At 39.4% G+C, this 17,764-nt stretch overlaps 1 protein-coding gene across 3 annotated transcripts in view; it reads left to right on the forward strand.

Annotated features, from left to right (window-relative positions):
* Positions 1-11,936: 11,936 nt before the first annotated feature.
* Positions 11,937-17,764, forward strand: part of ngfb (nerve growth factor b (beta polypeptide)) — a 63,840-nt gene continuing 58,012 nt past the window's right edge. For all 3 annotated transcript variants that reach the window (XM_061885156.1, XM_061885163.1, XM_061885147.1), the window contains exon 1: positions 11,937-12,106. The gene's annotated coding sequence lies outside the window, so the exon portion shown is untranslated. The remainder of the gene's footprint in view (positions 12,107-17,764) is intronic.

Raw genomic sequence — 17,764 nt, forward strand, 5'->3', positions numbered from 1 at the left:
ACGATGACCTAGAGCAGGGGTGCCCATTACGTCGATCGCGAGCTACCAGTCGACCGCGGGGGGTGTGTCAGTCGATCTCGAGCCAGGCTTTTAAAAAAAATAGACCTAAATATTAGTGATCATCAAGCTTCACCAAGACGTCACTTAAATGACATTCACGGTACCGGAGGGTCTTGTGAGATAACGCTGGCTGCTGCAAGATCATTATTATTAAAATATGACCGAGAGGAAAGCGAGAAACACTTTTTATTTCAACAGACTCTCGCGCCGTACCTTCCGTCAAAACTCTAAAGGCCGACTGCACATTTCCTATCTTCACAATAAAAGCCCTGCTTCATGCTACCTGCGCTAACTAAATACAGAGTCTCGGAAAACTGGCGTGCACAAGCGATCCCTCAGAAAGCTGGCGTGCATATCACTTGTGCACGCCAGCTTTCCGAGACTCTTATTTTGTTAGCGCAGGCAGCATGAAGCAGGGCTTTTATTGTGAAGATAGGAAATGTGCAGTCGGCCTTTAGAATTTTGACGGAACGTCTGTTGAAATAAAAAGTGTTTCTCGCCTTGCTCTCTGTCATTTTTTCATAATAGCGAACTGGCAGCAGTCAGCGTCATCTCACAAGACCCTCGGGTGCCGTGAATGTCAATCAAGCAAGCTACGGAATTTGCCGCCAATGTTTTTCTTGTAAAGTGTATGGAAGCTGGATGAATTAGATGCCAAAAACCAACCACTTTCATGTGGTATTGTACAGAAAGGACTACTTTTTTTCTCCTCCATTTGAAAATGTGGGCGTTATCATCATTACTGTCTGATTCCAATCAATGCAAGTCATCAGAATCAGGTAATACACCAACTTATATTCTTGTCTTCGTGAAAGAAAGACATCTATATGTGTTACACATGCTTGTATTATCGTTAAACACATTTAACTTGTTTACAAAAATGTCTCTTTCATAAATAAATAAATATAAACTATATATATAAATGAGGTAGATCCCCTCGAGTTGGTCAATTGAAAAGTAGCTCGCCTGCAGAAAAAGTGTGGGCACTCCTGACCTAGAGCTTTGTATAAAATCTGAACAGGACAAATCGTTACAACATTCTGAAGAATTCCACTCAATGTACAATGTATAAAGATTTTGAACAGACACAAGAAAATAGCTTTTTAAAAGTGCAAGCTGACAGTCATGGCTCACTGCCTAAACTAGAAGCTTGTTTTTGAGAGTCATGAATTTGGGGGTTGGTTTTGGGCGCAGTGTGTCGAGTCCCACAAAAAGTCTTTGAAATACCTAAAATGTTTTGGAAAGTTTGGATGGATACTCCAGATGAAGTGCATACATCAACCCTGGAAGTAGGCAGAATGCTTTGGCCAGGTTTCCAAGATGAATAAGGACTGGTACTCCCTCAATGATGATTCCGACTGCATTTGGCTCACGACAGATGTAGATGCTCATATTCTTCATTTTCAGGTTCTCATGAACAGTGGTCACGGCAGTTCCCTTTGAGATACAAAAACAGTCATTAAAAAACAAACATCTAATTTTATATTTGATATAAGTTGTGTGATTTTTAATTCAGATTATGATTACTTTTATGAAGACCATTTTGAAAACTTTTGAATTCTAGTTTGAGATCTTGTACATTAAAGTTGGTACAATAGATGCATTTCCAGCCACATGCTTTTTATTGGCATTTTTAATTTGCATATAAAAAACCTGAATAGAACCACCATAAACTAAAACAAATAAACAAACAGTAATATGTTATGCATATATATATACATATATATGTATATATAAATGCTTGTTTAGGGGGAGAAGTTTTTGTTTGCATTGTTTTTTTTAGGACAAACAGAAACACAAGACAGAAAGGCATCACTCTGTGGTGCTGTGCTAATCGGCTATCCTGGGGCTCCTGCCAACTAGCTGTATGCTCCACCTCCACCTGACAACTGCTGGTTCAGTCAGTTCACATAAAATTAAAGCCAATTTAAGCTTGTACATCAGACTGATCCAAAGCTGCTTTTAAACAATACTTACACAGTAGTCAGAGATGAGCTCCTGTCAACTCTCTCCCATGTACTCTATGAGGCATCTCAGAGTCACATCTCTCTTCATCACTGCAGAGGCACTTGGGTCCTAGAGTTAAAAGAATAATAAATCAATGAATTTTGTTGGCACTTTTACTCCAAATCTGATGGAACTGATACCCACCTGTATCAGTTCCATCAACAAGTTCTTGATGTGCGGACCACTCACTCCTCCTTTTGCACTGAAGAGCTCCAGGAGTTTTGGAGTGTACTTGTCCAGCTGGGACATAAATGTTGATTCCAGTGGAACAGCAGTGCACCTTCGGAAATCTTCATTAATCTGTCAGACAGCAAGTGTTGACCGTTACTGATATTAAGGGTTTTATTATACATTTTCAGGCAAAAAGTGAGACTAGTATGTCATTTCCAGGAAAAATAGAAGGATTAATCATTTACCTGGAATGGTCCGAAGAGTGCAGGCCATCTTTCCTTAAATTCTGCCACCCCAGGAGACTTGGAACCCACTTCCTGTCTTCTCCAACTGTATGTTGTGGCCATCATATCATTGATGCTCCTTGCAGTCCTTTCTCTGATAGGCTGCACATCAGTCAGAGCAGGAATCAGGATCCGCACATGTATACCCTATGAGGGACAGTCAGTAAACAGGCTGTCAGACGCGCTCAGTCTCCTGCAGTAGGTCATTATTTATGCAAATGAGGGCAAAATCTCCGTCAAATTTACCAAAATAAACTGCAGTTTTCACCGAACAAAACAAACGTAAATATTCAGCAGTGTATTAGCAATCATATTGTTTCGTTTATATACAGTTTAAGACAAAATAACTAATACTAACTTAACCAACAGACAGAGAGTATCACAACCCATCTCACCAGCACATAACAGCTTCCCAAGTTTTGCTGGGAAAGTGAATAAGCTACATGACTACAGCGTCTTGACTACAAGCAAAGAAAACTCTAATTATAAACTGCTCATGTATAAACAATGTTTGGTTGAAGTTATGAGCTGTTGGCGGTAAGAGCACATTCGAAATGGCAGTTGGCGGGAAAAGTAGCAAACAAAATATAACCTTGAACCATGCTTTTGAAAATGTATACATTTCATCCATCCATCCATCCATCCATCCATTTTCTACCGCTTATTCCCTTTCGGGGTCGCGGGGGGCGCTGGCGCCTATCTCAGCTACAATCGGGCGGAAGGCAGGGTACACCCTGGACAAGTCGCCACCTCATCGCAGGGCCAACACAGATAGATAGACAACATTCACACTCACATTCACACACTAGGGCCAATTTAGTGTTGCCAATCAACCTATCCCCAGGTGCATGTCTTTGGAAGTGGGAGGAAGCCGGAGTACCCGGAGGGAACCCACGCATTCACGGGGAGAACATGCAAAATCCACACAGAAAGATCCCGAGCCTGGATTTGAACCCAGGACTGCAGGAACTTAGTATTGTGAGGGAGACGCACTAACCCCTCTGCCACCGTGAAGCCTTTCAATCCTGGCAAATGCTGACTTTTAACAATATAAATTGTTACTTACATGAGTTCGGTAAAGTGTTTTCCTTCAGCTCCGTGAAACAACGTGTCTGGGCTTGTTCTTCCACAGCTGCAGGTGGGCGGGTCCTGACATTTTAGGTCTGATATAAACATTGGAACTGAGTTTTGCTAAATCAATTTATGTTGGAAGTCCAATAAAATTAATTTTATCTCATAAAAAAATAAGTTACGAAAATATTCACACTTTTCACTTACAGATAACTCAAAAACTATAAAAATAAAAATAAATTGATTTATTAGAATAAATATACTTTTAAAAATAAAGTAAAATGGACAATACCACTGAAAGAGTTTTTACAGTGTATTAAAAAGCACAAATAGAGAACTCTGTAGGATACTCTTTTTTTGTAATATAGTTGTTAAAGTCATACTGATTTGATATCTTGTTTTGTGCAGTGCCTTGTTTATATTGTATATTTAATTCATTTTATGCATTCTGTTGACACGTTTTATTTTGTGTTTATGTATGTAAAAATATTGTATTTCATATATTTATTTTTTATTTTTTGTATTCATTTATTTATTCATATTTTTTATTATGTTGTTAACTATCCTGATTGTTAATTTGCTTTCTTTAAGTAAAAAAAAAAGGTCAAAGACAAAGCTATTCGGTTTCTTTTGAGTATATACACTTCACTGCCGATGTGGGGTGGTGGGGGTGGGGGGGGGGCACCTAAAATCTTGCCCGGGGCGCTAGATTGGTTAGGTCCGGGCCTGCTGATGAGCAAACACTCCCTGCGACCTTGGATTCACCTTGGAGTGCTGGGAGACACGTGGTGGTTCTCACACCAAGAAACTGGACCCTTTAAGGAGTGTTGATGAATACTTTTATTATCATTTTCCTCAACACAGAAGAGGGAACAACTCCGAGAGGAGCATATTGACCAGCTGCTGCCTGCTTAAGTTCTCCAAAGTGGACGTTCTCTAGACTGGGCCTGCAGGTCGTGACAGGACTCACAACCACGAGGTGAACCTCCTGTGAGACATCTGCTCACCATCACCACGCAGAACCCAGCTGGACTTATTTTAGTCAGGTTGAACTGTTGCACCTTGGAGGAATAATATAAGACACTGTTGCACCTTAGAAGAAAGCGTTGCACCTGGGAGAAATAATAGAAGAAACTGTTGCACCTTGGAAATATAATAGAGTAAACTGTTGCAATTTAAAAGAAGAAACTGTTTCACATTAAATACATAATAGAAGAACCTTGGAGAAATAATAGAATAAACTGTTGCACCTTTAAAGAACATATTGCACTTTGGAGAAATAATAGAATAAACTGTTGAACCTTCGAGATATACTAGAATAAATAGTTGCACTTTGGAGACATAGTACAAGAAAGTGTTGCAGATATAATAGAAGAAAGTGTTGCACCTTGGATAAAAAAATAGAATAAACTGTTGCACCTTAGAGAAATAATCAAAAAAAGTGTTTAACCTTGGAGTAGTAATAGAAGAAACTGTTGCACCTTGGAGATATAATAGAATAAACTGTTGAACCTTGGAGATATGATAGAAGGAAGAGTTGCACCTTGCAGATATAATAGAAGAAAGTGTTGCATCTTGGAGAAATAATAGAATAAACTGTTGCACCTTGGAGAAATAGTAGAATAAACTGTTGTCCCTTGGAGATATCATAGAATAAATTGTTGCACCTTGAAGAAATAATAGAATCAATTGTTGCAACCTGGAGAAATAATAGAAAAAACGGTTGCACCTTAGAGATATAATGAAATAAACTGTTGCTCTTTGAAAAAGTAAGAAAATAAACTGTTGCACCTTGGAGATATCATGGAATCAACAGTTGCAACTTGGATAAATAATAGAAGAAATGGTTGCACCATAGAGATACAATAAAATAAACTGTTGCACTTTGGAAAAATAAGAAAATAAACTGTTGCACCTTGGAGATATCATGGAATCAACAGTTGCAACTTGGAGAAATAATTATAGAAAGTGTTGCACCTTGGAGGAATATGAAAAGAAACTGTTGCACCTTGGAGATATCATGGAATCAACAGTTGCAACTTGGAGAAATAATTATAGAAAGTGTTGCACCTTGGAGGAATATGAAAAGAAACTGTTGCACCTTGGTGATATAATAGAAGCAAATGTTGCACCTTGGAGAATAATAGAAGAAACTGTTGACCCTTGGAGATAAAATAGAACAAAATATTGCACCTTGGAGATATAATAGAAGAAACCGTTGCACCCTGGAGAAATATTAAAATAAAATATTGCACCTTGGAGAAATAGTAGAAACAACTGTTGGACCTTGGAGATGTAACATAATAAACTGTTGCACCTTGTAGATATAATAGAATACACTGTTAAACCTTAGAGATATAGTAAAATAATCTTTTTCACCTTGGATAATTATTAGAAGAAAGGGTTGCCTTCTGCCCGATTGTAGCTGAGATAGGGGGCAGCGCCCCCCGCGACCTTAAAAGGGAATAAGCGGTAGGAAATGGATGGATGGATGGGTTGCACATTGGAGAAATAATAATTAAAAAAAAAAAATTCCCTTGGAAAAATAAAAGAAGAAAGTGTTGCACCTTGGAGATATAATATAATAAACTGTTTCACCTTGGAGATATAATAGAATGAACTGTTGCACCTTGGAGAAATAATAGAACAAACTGTTGCACCTTGGATATATAATAGAAGAAACGGTTGCACCTTGGAGGAATAATAGAAGATACTTTTGCACCTCGGGGATATAATACAAGAAAATGTTGCACCTTGGAGATATAATAGAAGAAAGTGTTGCACCTTGGAGAAATAATAGAAGAAACTGTTGCACTTTAAAGAAATAATAGAAGAAACTGTTGCACGTTGGAAATATAAAAATAAAAATAAAATGTTGCACCTTGGAGGGTAAATAGCAGAAACTGTTGCAACTTGGGGATATAATAGAAGTAACGGTTGCACCTTGGAGATCTAATAGAATAAATTGTGTGTGAGACTATGTGTGGTGATTAGCTGTTGAGTGTTACCAGTAGTGTTGCGCGAGAGGCGGAAGATCAAGAAGGACAAGGGAGAACTCGGAGGGCTTTGTGCAGGCAGGAAGTCGGGGCTATAGCGGGGCGTCGAAGGTCCGTGTCCAGGCGGGAGATTGTGATCCAAGAGGTAGTCACGCGGAAACGGAGGGAGGCTGCTGGATCGACAAAATAAGGCGAGACAAATCAATAAGGAGGGGGAGAAGCACCGAGAGAGAATGCAAAGAACTATACTGGTTTGGCCTACTGTACAGGACAGGTAGCTACGTTCTGGCACGGTATAGCAGGTTGTGCAGGCTTATGAAGGCAGGTCCCCTGATCAGCCACAGGTGCGCTGATTGCTGGCGACTGATTGCAGCTGCTTGCTGCAGCCCGACTAAAGCGCGCCCGGCATGTTCCCAGAGGTGAGCTCAGCGCAGCGCACACATGAATGTGCACTGGGGTGGGCTCGGGCCGTGACAGACCTTATTTAATCCCATTTCCTTCTTCTCTCTAACAGAACAGTGAATAATTTGTGAATATTCCATAGCAAGTAAACACATTAAATACATCAATAATAAATAATATACCATCGTAGGTAAACACATATAACATACATCAATAATAAATAATATACCATAGTAAGTAAACACATATTAGATTAATAAATAAGTAATATACCATAGTAAGTAAACACCTTAAATACATAAATACTAAATCATTTTCCATAGTAAATAAACACATTTTAAATACATAAATAATACATAGTAAGGAAACACATATTATACATAAATAATATACCATAATAAGTAAACACATATTAAATACATAAATAAGAACTAAATAATATACTATAGTAAGTAAACACATATTAAATGCATAAATAATAAATAATATACCATAGTAAGTAAACAAATATTAAATACATAAATAAACTTTATGTAAAATAAAGGTGGAAGATGTAGTTCCTAATTATAGTTGTGTGTACTTAGTGAACACTTGTAGTTTGAACAGTCTCTTAAAGTGAATCATATTGCTGCTTTCTTTCGTTTCTTTACTCCATCTATTCCATCATTTCACTCCACATACTGATGCACTGAAGGTTTTAAGTCTTGTACGTGCATACACATGTTTGAATGACATTAACATTATATTTCTCATCTTTAGTTGAGAAGAATTGTTTTACATTCTTGGCTAGCATCATTTCACATGTTTGCTAATGCACCAAATCATTGGCTTTTAATATTTGTGATTGAATAAATAAAGTGTGTGTATGTTCTCTATATCCAACATGATATTTTATTATAACTCATCTTTGTTGTAACACAGTTAGTGAATATGTCTACTTTAGTCATGATGTCATCATGTTTCTACACAATAATCAGTAACTAATATAAAGTATTTTTTGGTCCACAACATATTTTATTTGTATTATAATTGACATGTTTCTTGCTACTTTATATTGTATATTTTATGTTGTACATTTGTTACATGAGGTTTCCAGTTCATTTTATTATTACACCCAAACACAAATTTTATTTTACCCTTTCAATGTCTACTCCGTCTATTTGTGTTTGACTTTCTCTTCTACTCTTATCAAATATCTTTATTTTAGCTTTAATCAAAGAGTGTATTTTTGTCAAAGCATCTTTTTCATTTGTACAATTTTAATTAACATTAATTTAATTTTATATTTTTAATTTGTGTTATCTTCTGTGTGTTCTCTCCTGAAAAAAAACGCACTTGTATCATCTGCAAAAAAAACAAAAAAAACTTTAAGTCCTTTGTAACTTTGCAGATGTAATTTATATAACGATTAAACAATGTTGCCCCCAGTATTGATCCGTGAGGTACACCACAGGATATATTTAGTGTATTAGAAGTATGTTCCCCTATCTTCATGTATTACTTCCTGTTGGTTAAGTAGTTTCTAACCCAATTTGGGACCAACCCTCTGATGCCATACCTTTAAAATTAGTAGATTAATTATTATGATTAATTGTGTCAAATGGTTTTGTTAAATCCATAAACTCTGCAGCAGCACATTTTTAACGTCTATCACATTTGTGATCTTTTCTCTTATTTCCATGAATGCCATTGATGTTTAGATGTTGGCTCTGTGTCCTTATTAATGAATTTGTCCAATCCGTTAAATAGTTTTTCAATAAATCTATAAAATGGTGGAAGTAGTGAATCAGGTGTGTCGTTTGTAAACTGTTTGTCTCCAACCTAATAAATCAGTACAAATTCTGCTACTTTTATTTGATCTGCAAATGTTTGAAATGATAGATTTGTTAAAAGTTCTGAAAGCTCTTCAATATATATTTTTTTATTGTTTTCTTATCAATTAGTAGAAGTCTTGGATTGACCTTTTTTCACAATATTAATTATTTCGTCTTTTGTCACTCCTTCTAGGAACATTGAGTTGGGGTTTCTATTTACTTCTCTTGTTGCCTTATTTGTATTGGACTTTATTAAATGTATTTATATTATCATTTGGTGCAGCCGGGCCGGAGTAGGAGGGGATAGAGAGATAAAAAAAAGGAAGACGGAGGAGGAAATTGTGGGGACAAGAGGAGGATAAGACAGAGGGACAACAACAACAACAAACACAACAATAACAACAATAGAGTAACATCATAGAATAGGATATGTACAAATATGGTGGTAAAAGTGATAGCAAAGAAGCAGTTAGTGAAATAAATAATAATACAGAAATGACAATGAGCATTATCGCACTACAAATGGATCAATACAAATACCAATAAAAATATCACTTGATAATGAACAATACCAATAATTGATATTTATTATCAACAATACAGTTGTTCAAATGCAACAATACATATATGTCATGATAACTACAGATACAAAAGAATGCAGAAAAATGGAGGGGGAAGGGAAGAAAGAGAAGCAAGCTATATTAATCTTGTAGATTGTTATAGTAACAATAGGTTAAACTTTGTCAGTGGGTCATGCGTTACCGAGTTTACCCTAGGGCAACAACGTTAATATATGTTTTATTAACCTGATTATGTGCATAAGTGTATGTATGAATATGTACTTGTGTATGTACAGAATGCGTATATGTATGTTTGTACAGTGAATGTGCGTGTGGATGTACAAACTTTGCGTATGTAGGTATGTACTGTATTTGTATATGTATGTGGGAGCGTAGGTACCTATGTATGTATGTATGTACAGTGTATGTCTGAATAACGGTGTGTATGTGATTATACGTGTATTTGTATGTACAATATATTTGACTCCCAGTGTGTGTGGGAGCCAGACTACGGACCCAGCCACCCAGGGAGCCCAACCCACAAACAGCAAGTGTCGTGCCCAGGGAACCAGGGACCATCGGCCCCACGTGGCCAGACCGGCCAGCGACAGGAACCCCAGAGCCCGGCCCACCGTGTCACCCGGAAGAGCCAGCAGCAGGCCGCAGACATATGCCCCCGGCAGAGGACAAGGCACGGGAAAAGCAGGGGACAGACAGCCCTCAAGCCAGCGAGAGACCACACCCCACACGGGCAAAAAGGTGTGACGGTCCGCCGGGGGGGCCCAGAGACTCCCCGCAACCTGATGGGAAGACCGCCCCGGCCCCATCAGCAACCGGAGGACAGACACATGTCACATTTTTCACTCCACATACTGGACATTCTCCGAAGTTCTTGACTTTCTATTAATGGCTGTTGGAAACACAGTCCAGTGATTTGTGTTCCTTCCCAAGCGAACTGAACTGAACTGCTTTTTGAAGATGAGCTTTTCTAAGAATCTGCTGTCAGAAGTGCTACTGACAGTTTGGTTATGTTTGGGTGTTCCTGTGTTTAGAATCACTTCCTGTCCTGGTTCTCTTGTTTTGTCAGTATTTCCTGTTTGTTCTCTGTGTTTTCCAGCACCTTTACTTTCTGTTCATGTCTTAGTTCTATTTAGTTCCACCTGGGTCCTTCCTTCAGTGTTGGATCATTCTTCTTTTGAGACCGACGCTTCGTGTGCTGTTTTGGTTCCACACTTCTTTGTCAGCAATACATTGTGTTTTACTTGCATTCCGCCTGCCATTCTCTGCATCCTTGGAGTCACGCCGAAGCAACGCTCACCACCCCGTGACAGAAATGAACAAGCCAGTGAGTGACCCCGCTGAGATTTGGCAGAGAGGCTTAACAAGATTGTGGCACGTTGTGGCCTCTTTTCAAGCTTTCTTTCACCCACCCCTGTCGCCTGTTGGCCTTTTTGGGGACTTCTGGGATCCGTCCCTTGAGGGAGGGGGGCTAAGGTCAGCTTTGCCAGGGCGGAGGAACATCTCTCACCTTTCCCATTGAGGCCACATCAGATGCCGCCATCCTCTCTAGTGGGTCTGCAGACGCCGGCATCCTCTCCAGTGAGTCAGCAGACGCCGCCATCCTCTCCAGTGGGTCTGCAGACGACGCCACCCGCTCCTCGAATCTACACACCGGAAGTTTCCAATGCTTCCCGAGGTTTTGATACCAACTTTAATGGCTTTTCCAAGTGCCTTCCAGCCTGGTGTCGTGTGGTAATTTGCTCGTTTCGCAACTCCAACCCAAGTCTAGTTATTTTTATATCGTAGCTTTTGTTCTTTTTTGCTCACTTTGTTTTCTATTTTTCGCACCATCTCTAGTTCTTATCTCCTGTTTGGATCATTGTTGTGAGATATTTTAGTGAAGTAAAGTAATTGTTTTACTCACCGTCAGTCCGCATCCTTTGGTTCCTCTCTAATAATAATAATAATAATAATGGATTACATTTTATATCGCACTTTTCTATTATTACATACTCAAAGCGCTCACAGAGAATTTGGAACCCATCATTCATTCACACTTGGTGGTGGTAAGCTACATTTGTAGCCACAGCTGCCCTGGGGTAGACTGACGGAAGCGAGGCTTCCAGTATTGTGCCTACGGCCCCTCCGACCACCACCTATCATTGGTTCGCTGCCCAAGTTGCGGGGAGCGAACCTGCCACCCTCAGGTTTCTGGCACGGCCGCTCTCCCCACTACGCCATACCGACCCCTCTACTGTATTGCCTGTTTAAATTTGACATGAAACAGTTTGGTTGTGTTTGTTTTTGCTGATTTTACAAAAAAAAAAAGGGCCTCTTCTGTTCTTCTTGTCACACCCGCCGGTGTTTAAAATCAACTCCATGAGCTCAACAAGTCTTTTATGGAGCGACTAAGGCGCACAAGTCTTTACAAGACACTTTAATAACATGGCTAAGACGGAAAAACTCTACATGCCTTTCCTCTTCAGCTTTTCAAAGTACCGTTTTAAAAAGTGTGAGACCTGGAGAGGCCCTTGGGGAGGAGGGCAGGCACTAGGACCTGACAGGAAACTTTCCCAGAGTCTTTGCAGTGGAGCTCACAATCAGACCAAGTTTCCAACAAGTGCAGATCTCAGAGAGAACAAATGACAAAGAATGTGCTGGTCTCCTCTGCAGCAACCTGTGGACTCTGGAATATATTTCAATCCTTCTCCTGAGAAGCATCGAGCGACACCTTTGCAGAGGTACAACACTTTTTGACAACCGCCTAAAAGTGCACCATTGAACATGTGTTGCAACAGACTGAAAGAAATGAGATTTACTTGGCTTGATCCTTTCCAGGTGCTTCAGAATCGTTCTGCTATTTATTTCCACGAGTCCTGTCTCAGAATGTGTCTTTGAATGCAACCTGCCGTAGTCCTGAGACTCTCCTTCAGTCGGGTGTTGTCGATCAGGTCCACTAGGGACCCCCTCCATCCCCTGCCAGACTGCTGAGGCGCATCGGCGGCCTCATCGGGTTACACTGAGCCGCTTCTCCTCCTCTTGCACTGGAGGTAACAAAAAAAAAAAGTATATCAAAAAAAATTCCTGGCGAGTTCCCGGGGTTTGTGTGGTATGTTGGCGTGGAAACAAGAAAGTGGCTGCGGGGCAATTTCCTCAAATTATGCCACAGAGCTCAGATGCATTGCATTCTTGTCATAATAGCAGGCGATTATACCGGAGAAGACTTGCTACTATTTGGGTGTCCTCTTCGGGATCAACACTTTCCTGGAAATAGACTCTTGTTGGTTGATAGTTTGTATGTCTTCTTCCTCTGGCCACTATAAGTGCTAACCATAGCAATGGCAAATGTACTTCTCCTGACATGTTAGTGCCACCAAAGTGGGATTATGAAAAGGTGGAGTGATGCTCTCATCTTTTTTTCTTGCATTGAAAGGAAAATCTGTTAAAAATGTGGACAACAAAACAACCTGTGTGACCACGACTAGTCTATTAAGCTAGTCTTAAACCTCATGTTTTTATTTTCATAAATTTGTCATGAAGCTCCTTGTGGTCAACCAGGCTTGCACAATTTACCTGTACTAGTATAGTATGCCGGTATTAATGAATCCAAAAATGTACTAGACTCTGTTTGAAAAGTAGCAGTTCCCAATGTATTCATTTTACGTTGTCACGTAGTGACATTGCTGGTTTTGGGAGCAGAGGAGCATGTTGGGCAGCGCACACACACAGAGTACTTACAATCAGACACAGTGTGTAGACATATAAGGGAGAATGGACGCATTTTGATGTAAAAAGTCAAGATAAAGGTGAAGTTATAACACTGACACACCCTCAGGAAGAGCTACTTTAAGACATGGCTAGCTGGCTAGCAGCTAACATCCAAATCACTAATCCTGGCCTCCATGGCGACAAATAAAGTACATTTTTAAAAATACCATTATCATTGGAGGACGAGGAATAGGTAAAAATGCTTCCCTACACACTGTAGGAGGATACAATAGCTCACAGGCGTCACAATGTAAACAAATGCCATGGGTGGATCTATACCTGACATCCACTGTAATGATAGCAAGTACAGGAGCTTATCTAGATGATACTGCTATGATTACATGGATATTTTTTACTATCACAAACATTTTTTTTCCTATTTTGAAAATTAATACAATGTTTATATAAATTCAGGAAATACAACCCTGGACACATGAGGACTTTGTAAATGACAAATGTATGATCCTGTAACTACTTGGTATCGGATCGATACCTAAATGTTTGGTATCATCCAAAACTAATGTCAAGTATCAAAAAAAGAAGAATAAGTTATTATTACATATTAACAGAAGTGTAGATAAAACATGTTAAAAAAGAATACAGCGCGACACCTACCCTTTACATCAGTAATTCTTCCTCAGTATTGGTTTATTAGGTATTATATTTTATTGTATGATCCTGTAACTACTTGGTATCAGATCCATATCTAAATGTGTGGTATCATCCAAAACTAATGTAAAGTATCAAAGAAGAGAAGAATAGGTGATTATTACATTTTAACAAAAGTGTAGCTAGAACATGTTAAAATATAAAATAAAAAGATATTAACAGTAAATGAACAAGTAGATGAATAATCATTTTTTACAGTTTGTCCCTCAAAATGTGTACAAAATAATAGGTGTCTAAATGACACAATATCTTACTGCATACGTCAGCAGACTAATTAGGAGTCTGTGTTTGTTTACTTACTACTAAAAGACAAGTTGTCTAGTATGTTCAACATTTTATTTAAGGACTAAATAACAATAATAAACATATCTGTCATGTACACTAACATTTTTTGTTACAATAAAGACACTTATGACATTTTTTGTGCTTCCCTTTAGTTAGAAAAGTATGGAAATACATTTTGGTACCGGCACCTGAATATTGGTATGGGGACAACCCTACGAGTAACTGAAGACAGTATCACATGGTTCCTCAAAGAGTTTCTCATGTTGTTCTGGAAGTGATGTTGATCCAAAATGACCTCATAATGAAGTGCTAATATCAAGATGAAAAGAAGAAACACTTGTTTCTTTGCCGTCACACCACTTGACATTAAGATGTTCCATGTATGATCTGGCAATTGGGTAATGTTCATGAACTCTGGGTAATGGTCATGGACTCTGGGTAATGGTCATGGACTCTGGGTAATGGTCATGAACTTTGCGTAATGGTCATGGACTCTGGGTAATGGTCATGGACTCTGGGTAAGGGTCATGAACTCTGGGTAATGGTCTTGAATATCTGGGTTTTGGTCATGGACTCTGGGTAATGGTCATGAATTCTGGGTAATGGTCATGGACTCTGGGTAATGGTCATGAATTCTGGGTAATGGTCATGGACTCTGGGTAATGGTCATGGACTCTGGGTAATGGTCATGAACTTTGCGTAATGGTCATGGACTCTGGGTAATGGTCATGGACTCTGGGTAAGGGTCATGAACTCTGGGTAATGGTCTTGAATTCTGGGTTTTGGTCATGGACTCTGGGTAATGGTCATGAATTCTGGGTAATGGTCATGGACTCTGGGTAATGGTCATGAATTCTGGGTAATGGTCATGGACTCTGGGTAATGGTCATGGACTCTGGGTAATGGCCATGGACCCTGGGTAATAGTCATGGACTCTGGGTAGTCACTGCCTACCCAGACTACTGAGGTGATAGATGGATAGATGTTGAGAAGAAGAGCACACCTGCCATAAAATACTTACGTGAACTTGACTTTGTTGCGCTGCGGTTAAGCTGATCGCCGAAATAAATCCTTCAGTGGCATCATTTCAGCGACACCGAGCAAGCAAGTTGGTGTCTGAAACTAACATGTCAGTGTTAGTAAATGTGTGTGGACCAATGGCCAAAACACACAAACACACATCTGCCATTTACAAACTACAAAAGCAGTGAAGTTGTCACGTTGTGTAAATGGTAAATAAAAAGAGAATACAACAAAACCTCTTTTTAACTTATATTCAATTGAATAGACTACAAAGACAAGATATTTCATGTTCACACTGTGAAACTGGTATTTTTTGCATGTAACACATGTTTACCAGTGTGTTACATGGCATTTCCTTTTAACAACACTCAGTAAAGGTTTGGGAACTGAGGAGACACATTTTTGAAGTGAAATTACCGTATTTCCTTGATTTGCCGCAGGGCATATAGTATGCACCTGCCTGGAAATACTGCCGGGTCAAACTCGCTTCCCAAAATAATTAGCGCATGCTTAGTATTACCGCCTGGTCAAACTCGTGACGTCACGAGTGACACTTCCCCTGTCATCGATTTCAAAATGGAGGAGGCTGATTTCAATACCGTTAATTTGAAATCGCATACAGGGAAGAAGATTAAGAGCTATTCAGTAGGATTTCGGGTCCAAGCTTACATCACACTCAGATTTTTACTGCATACCTTTGGTAAGTGCCGGAGTGAGAAGAGGTTTTAAAATAATTAGCGCATGCTGTCTTTTACCGCATGCCTTTGGTAAGCGCAGGAAATACGGTATTTCCCATTCTTGCTTGATGTACAGCTTAAGTTGTTCAACAGTCTCCCTTCTCATATGTTAGCCTACATATTGCACCACACATTTTCAATGTCTGGACTACAGGCAGATCAGTCTAGTACCCGCACTCTTTTACTATGAAGCCAGGCTGTTGTAAAATGTGGCTTAGCATTGTCTTGCTGAAATAAACAGGGGCGTCCATGATAACGTTGCTTGGATGGCAACATATGTTGCTCCAAAAGCTGTATGTACCTTTCAGCATTAATGGTGCCTTCACAGATGTGTAAGTTACCCATGCTTTGGCCACTAATACACCCCCATACCATCACACATGCTGCCTTTTACACTTTGACCCTAGAACAGTCCGGATGGTTCTTTTCCTATTTGGTCCGCAGTTTCCAAAAAAATTTGAAATGTGGACTCGTCAGACCACAGAACATTTTTCCACTTTGCATCAGTCCATCTTAGATTAGCTCGGGCCCAGCAAAGCCTTTCTGGGTGTTGTTGATAAAAGGCTCTGACTTTGCATAGTAGAGTTTTAACTTGCACTTACAGATGTAGCAACCAACTGTAGTTACTGACAGTGCTTTTATGAAGTGTTCCTGAGACCATGTGATGATATCCTTTTCACACTGATGTGGCACTGATGGGCATTCAATGTTGGTTTTCAGTCTTGCTGCTTATGTGCAGTGATTTCTCCAGATTCTGTGAACCTTTTGATTCTATCACGGAGCGTAGATGGTGAAATCCCTAAATTCCTTGCAATAGCTGCTTGAGAAATGTTGTTCTTAAACAATTTGCTCAGGCATTTGTTGACAAAGTGGTGACCCTCGCCCCGTCCTTAGTTGTGAATGAGTGAGCATTTCACGTAAGCTGCTTTTAGACCCAATCATGGCATCCACCTGTTCCCAATTAGCCTGTTCACCTGTGGGTTCTTCCAAATAGGTCTTATGAGCGTTCCTCAACTTTCTCACTCTTATCAAATTCCAAATGAGCCAATATTTGCAAAAAATAACAAAGTTTCTCAGTGTTAACATGAAATATCTATTCAATTGAATATTAGTTGAAAAGGATTTGCAAATCATTGTATTCTCTTTTTATTTACCATTTACACAACGTGATAACTTCACAACTGTTGGGTTTAGCAGATCCCTGGATTGTGTGGACCTGGCCTAATTTGATGAAGATAGTCCTTGAGACGGTGCCAGGACCTCACTGAAGATATTGCCCTTGATTCCTTGAAAGTAAAAAGAGTGATATTTGGGAACATGAGTATTTGGCAACTGAACAATAATATCTAACATGCATACTTGCCAACCCTCCCGATTTTCCCGAATTTCTCCTGATTTCCACCCAGACAACAATATTGCGGGTTTGCCTTTAGCGTCCTCTCTCACCTGAAAAGGAGATTATTATATATGTCTCCGTTATCCATAGGTTTATCAATAACCCATAAAGTAGGCAGGCAATGGAGCTATTTCTCAGCGTGTGTTTATTCCAGCTGGCAGGTTAATACACTGACACACAGCATCCGGATTCCCATCATGCATTTGCTTCAAAACTACAGCAAGTAGTAATGTCCAAAAACACAACAGAGAAGAAGCAGAAAAGGAAGAAGAGACATGGCGGCCACGTGTAAGAAGAAGACATACGCTTGCAAGTTCCAAAATAATTGGAAAAAATAATTTCAGTTCATCCAGGACAGCTCGAAGGGGAAGGGGTATGCTGTAGGGCTGGGCGTATCAATACCAAGTATCGATAGTATCGATACTTGGTGAGTATCGGTATCGTATCGATACTGGCATGATGGTATCGATACTTCACCAAATTAAGCGAATCACTCCGATTTAAAAAAAAATGTGAACGCA

The sequence above is a fragment of the Nerophis ophidion genome, linkage group LG02 (assembly GCF_033978795.1).
Source record: "Nerophis ophidion isolate RoL-2023_Sa linkage group LG02, RoL_Noph_v1.0, whole genome shotgun sequence".
In the NCBI taxonomy this organism is placed as follows: Eukaryota; Metazoa; Chordata; class Actinopteri; order Syngnathiformes; family Syngnathidae; genus Nerophis; species Nerophis ophidion.